The following is a 6,000-nucleotide window of genomic DNA, read 5'->3' as shown; positions in this document are numbered from 1 at the left end:
GTCAGATCTTGTTACGGATGGTTATGAGCCACCATGTGGTTGCTGGGATTTGAACTCCAGACCTTTGGAAGAGCAGTCGGGTGCTCTTACCCACTGAGCCATCTCACCAGCCCCAGTATATATACTCTTAACCACTAAGCCACCTCTCTATTCTCAAACACGTCCGATTCAAATCCTGTGTGTCGTGAAAAGCTTTTGGATTAAAAATGTGCTGAATCAGACTCCAATACAAATAACCAGTCTCATTCAGCTGTGTTATTTGTGTTGGAGGGGGTATGTCAAATTGCAGATTCCAAGTTCAGTCCAACAGGGTTGGATGCAGAGAGCCTGGAGACTGGCCAGGAATCACCTCATGATTCCCATGAGTTTGTGACCTTGTGCCTTTGCTGCTCTGAGTGGAAGTTGAAGGCCAGGTTACAAGTATATGCTTGCAAAGCGTAAGACCATTGGAGCCTCTGAGATCTCTTACAGAGTGTCCTCACGGAACTTAGTAATGGACATTTCTTAGGCTAGTCATCATTCAGTGATCATCCATCCACTGTGGACAGAAGAGCAGCCTGTGCCAGGCCTTGGGGAACCACTTAGGACAGGAGGGGAAGACTCCACCCCTGTACTCTAAGAGCTTCCAGTTGTGGGAGCAGACAAGGAAGCAGAGCAGCAGCTGCCTCAGGACAGATGAGATCTGTGGCTGTATTGGCTTTTCCCAGTCAGCATTTTCCTCACCAAACACACACATCCATAGACATGAAGCTGTGCACCCAGCACACAGTACACACATTCCATGATTCACACCTCCGCAGACATGAGGCTGTGCACCCAGCACACAGTACACACATTCCATGATTCACACCTATATAACATGAGGTTGTTCACTCAGCACCCAGTACACACATTCCATGATGCACACCTCTATATGAGGCTGTGTACCCAGCACACAGTACATACATTCCATGATGCACACCTCCATATGAGGCTGTGTACCCAGCACACAGTACACACATTCCATGATGCACACCTCCATAGACATGAGGCTGTGCACCCAGCACACGCATTCCATGATGCACACCTCTGTAGACGTGAAGCTGCGCACCCAGCACACAGTACACACATATTGGCGCTCCTGTCACCTACCTGTATGCTGGAAGGGGAAGCCACAGGCTCTAGATTTTGTGACAATAAACTCATTCCTGGTGACAATAGGCACATAGGGATGGCCACGTAGCTTGATTGTAAAGCACTAACCAGGCATACCAGAGGCCTGGGTTTGATTCCCAGCACCAAAGCAACTGATGGTTCAGAACGGCCCTGAGGTAATGTGAACCTCCTCCTCCCTTAAAGTCTTTTCAGGAGAATGCAGATGAATGTCTTCTAGGGAAAATGGTTATGGGTGACATGGGAAGAGTGACCACAGTGACAGCAAACAGTCACAGTTTCTGGCATTCAGAACCTGAAGTCTGTTGTACCTTTTTCCTTCTCTAGAACACCCGAAGACCAGTTTGCCAGGAGCTGACACTACTACAAATTCTTCCTCTTCTCATACCAGGGTGGAACTCAGGCTTCACACACTTGAGGCAAGTCCTCTGATAGTGAGCCGCACACCCAGCTCAAATGGATGCTAGATGCTCCCAACTCTGTCTGCTTTCAGATACCAAAACTGATGGATATTCAAGGGTGTTCTCTGGCATGTGTAGATAGAGGTGTTGCTGTGTGCCGAGGGCTCTGCCTCGGTACCTGCTTTTTTTTTTTTTTCAAGACAGGGTTTCTCTGTGCAGCCCTGGCTGTCCTGGAACTCACTCTGTAGACCAGGCTGGCCTCAAACTCAGAAATCCACCTGCCTCTGCCTCCTAAGTGCTGAGATTAAAGGTGTGCTTCACCACTGCTTCTTAAGGTGACACCCATTCCAACACGACACTGGGCCTTTTGCTCAGACAATTGTTTCCAGTGAATTTCTAACATTTCTAACATTTTTCTTTAAAAATATTTTTTACATTTGGTTGGTTTACATGTGTGCATACACACACACACACACACACACACACACACACACGGTGGTCAGAGGATGCCTCAGAATCAGTGTTCTCTTTGAGCGCTGTGGGTTCCAGGGATCAAACTCAGGCCATCAGGCTTGGAAGGAACACCTTTACCCATTTGGTATCTTGCTGCCTATGCTTTTGTCAGCCTTAACCACTGTCCAGTGTCCAGGCCAGATGTTGGCTTTGAGTGGGCCTGAGGTCAACCTTGGAAGTCTTCCTAAACTGTTTCCCCCTGATGTTTTAAGACAGCCTGGAGCTTGGTGAATCAGCCTGGTGAGCCTCACTACCTCAGGCCCAGCATTTCAGGTACACCATAAGCCCAGCTTTTGGTAACTCCCTACCCAACACTCCCCTTTCTTTACCATCCTTCAGCTATTCTACTGGCAGAATTCTTGGACGATTTGGTTGTGATGTTCACTCTAGCACGGGAGTTTGGATGTTGTGGCTCTTTGGTCGCTAAACAGGGATCTCATTAAGAGAGGGTCCCTTCCCCCCCACTGCGGTCTGACTGCTACATTTGAGATGGACTTGTTCATCTGCTTAAGTATCTTTGACTGCCCTGGGACTCACTGAACCAAGCCACCACCTCCCTAGAAGGGACTCTACAACCTTGCTCCCACCTCAGCACCTCTGCCATACACTCTGCTCTCATTCCAAGGTCATTTGCTGTACCTGACAAACTCCTGATGCTTCAAAGTGTCTAAAGATGATGTCCCAGTGGAGTTATTCAACCTCCTTGGTCATCCTCTGCCCTGTCCTACAAAACTGCTGTGATAAGTCTTGTCTGCCCTCCTGTCATTGCTGGTTTCTGGCTGTCCTTTTCACTCTGTTGGGAGCCTCTTGAGGGTTAGGACAGTTACCCAGTACCTGGGATCTCCTAGATCATGCAACTAGGTAGAATATTGGCCTAGAGTGTGACAGCTGTAGCATTGAGGGAGAGAAGGGAGGGAGGAAAAGAGAGCAGATGGAATAAGGAGAAACTACAGTTTTACTGGTTGTGATTGGATCTTTTTCTTTCTTTAAAGTTTTGCTACTGTACATGAATGCTGGGTCTATAAATCACTGACACATGTAGTAAGGGTTCATACCAATTCATCCCAGGGACCTGGAATCTTGCCATCCACACTGTCAAACTGTGTGGGACCCTGGCTCACAACTCTTTTTAAGTTCTTTACCATTCAATGTGGTTGAAGCCTATAGCATGCTTATATATGTGGGTGTAGTTAGGTGAGGACTTGCTGTAACAGGGAACACAGTGATGTGTCCCTGACCTCATGAAGTCTTCACGTAGTGCAGAAAAGTGCACTAAACGATCATCTCTAGGAATGATAAAGTACAAACGAGCATGTGGCCCAGTGCAAGGCAGGTACAGTATGGAAGAGCATTCAGCAGGAGGCTCAGTAAAAACCTGGTGGGGGCAGGAAAAGAGTGACCAGGGCACAGGGCAGTTCGTCCCCAGTGGAACTCAGAGCTGGGCGATTGACAGGATAGGACAAAAGATGGAATTAGACATTTTATCTGCAAGTGTCATTTTGTATCCTTGATCCTTCCCAGGTCTGGCAAAATTTCTGGTCAGTTGACCAATACCCAAGTTTCTAGCAGGACACAATGGCTGACCTTGTATGAATGACTTAACGGTTTAAGGAAAATCAAATATGTCATATTTGTTGTGTGAGAAGGCGTGTTGTAGAGAGAGAAGATAGGGTCAGAATAGGGGCAGGGGTGGCTCAAGCAGGTGAGAGCTTGGAGAACAGGTAGTCTTGTTTTTTTCTTTTTAATTTGTTTCTGTTTTCTCAGAACAGGGTTTCTCTGTGTAATTTTGGCTGTCCTTGAACTCACTATATAGGTTAGGCTGGCCTCAAAGTCCAAGAGATGCCTCTGGCTCTGCCTCCCAAGTGCTGGGGTTGAAGGCATGTGCCACCACACCGAGTTGATTTTATTTTTATATCTTTACAAAATATTTTCTGTATTTGAGACAGGATCTTGTTATATAGACCAGATTGCCCTAGAATTTACTATAGTGCCCAGGCTGGCCTCAGACTTGGGGCAAACCAACCTCTGCCTCAACTTCCTCAGTCCTATCTTGAGAGATAAGTTCTCATTTGTAGCTCGATGAAGGCATTGGTGCATGCACACATACACACACATACAAAACTGATGTGGAGGTCAGAGACAACTTCTGTAGCTGCTTCCTTCCACCACAGGTCCTGGGGGCCGCTGGGGTCACCAGCTTCCAGACAAGTGCTTCTCTCCACTGAGGCCTCATTTCAGTTTTAGAGATGCTAAACAAAATCTGGGCTTCAGGGTCAGTTAACCATCTTAAGAAACATGTGATAAGGAGAGAAGAATAGGGCTAGAATCTAAGTCTTTCCTCCAGATCCCAGCTCCTGCCCCAGTCAGTAGCCCACTGTGTAACGGAGGAGAACAGCACCTACCCAGGGCCGGCAGAAAAAGCTGAACATTTAATGTACATTTCTTTTACATAGTATGTATTTACATGTTTTAATTTTAAGGAGTTTATCTGTATTATTTCAGAGATATTAATATGCAAGATAAAGCTGAAAATAATTTTAAGAAGCTACATCAAAAAATAAATTCAGGGCTGGTGAGATGGCTCAGTGGGTAAGAGCACCCAACTGCTCTTCTAAAGGTGCAGAGTTCAAATCCCAGCAACCACATGGTGGCTCACAACCATCCTTAACAAGATCTGACTCACTTCTGGAGTGTCTGAAGACAGCTACAGTGTACTTACATATAATAAATAAATCTTTAAATAAATAAATAAATAAATTCAACAGCAAAATTGGAAAAAATCTAAACTGTGCCATGCTAGAATTTGAGTTTTTCACTCACAATCCTTAAGGGCTGTTAACAGAAACACCAAAATGTAACAATATTGCAGCAGAAACACCAAAATGTAACAGTACTGTAGCAGAAACACCAAAATGTAACAGTATAATATGTGAGTGACATCTTAAGTCTTTAAAAGAACCACAACAGTTTCTAAAAGGAATACAAGAAAGGGACACTTGATACTTAAGTACCCTTTTGCTTTGTGATCTACATTTTAAAAATCATCATGTAGCCAGGTGATGGGATCGTGGTGTTTGCCCTAAATTCCAGTACTGAGGAGGCAGAGGCATGCAGATTTCTGTGAGTTTGAGGTCAGTGTGGTCTACAGAGAAGAAGGAGAAACAGGACAGCCATGGCTACACAGAGAAACCCTATTTCAAAAAAAAAAAGGAAAAGGAAAAGGAAATAGTAAAATGGAATTTACTGGAGGCATGGGAAGTAAGAGATCATGACCTGTTTTATGGTTTTTGTTTTTTGTTTTAACATTCGATTTGTAGTAATAAAATTAGATGGAAATTTAACAGTATTTTAAAATTTAATCCAGCAGTCATTTACTTCTATTGCCAGGTAATTTTTAGACACTAATATATCTCAAGGGACCCACATGGACCACAAAGCACATTCTATCTGGCCTTTGACAGGCAAGCCATTACATGATCATAAGCATGCAACAGATCTGAAGAGGGTGGCCTGTGAGCCTGATTGGAAATGGAGGGGAACCTGGGTGGAAGTAACCTGCTGAGCAACCTGGGAAGGTCCCAAGTTCCTGCCAAAGCCAACTCAGAGAGGCTGTGAGCGTCCAGCTCCCAAAATTTCTCTAAAGCCTGGAGACCCTCCTAACCTTCCATTTCTTCCCTAAACCTTCTTAAGCTCCGTGGCTTTTAGAACCCATAGCACAGAGCCAATGGTGTGGAACAGAACACAAGCTTTTGTGTGGTTGCTATTCAGCTCTAGTCAGGCCTGTCCTGAGAGGGTACTGGGAACCATGTGTGTCAGAATCCCTCTAAGGCAGTAGTTCTCAATCTGTGGGTGGAGACCCCCTTTGGTGGGTCACATAGCAGGTATCCTGCATATCCGATGTTTATGTTATGATTTATAACAGCAGTAAAATTAA

General features: G+C 45.2%; 1 protein-coding gene across 3 annotated transcripts in view; it reads right to left on the bottom strand.

The window, feature by feature from the left end:
* Positions 1 to 6,000, bottom strand: part of Clybl (citrate lyase beta like) — a 213,966-nt gene that overhangs the window by 5,590 nt on the left and 202,376 nt on the right. The gene's annotated exons all lie outside the window — the stretch shown is intronic.

The sequence above is a fragment of the Mus pahari genome, chromosome 8 (assembly GCF_900095145.1).
Source record: "Mus pahari chromosome 8, PAHARI_EIJ_v1.1, whole genome shotgun sequence".
Lineage (NCBI taxonomy): Eukaryota > Metazoa > Chordata > Mammalia > Rodentia > Muridae > Mus > Mus pahari.
Note: the sequence above shows the minus strand (reverse complement) of the source record. Positions and strands in the feature narration are given on the sequence as shown.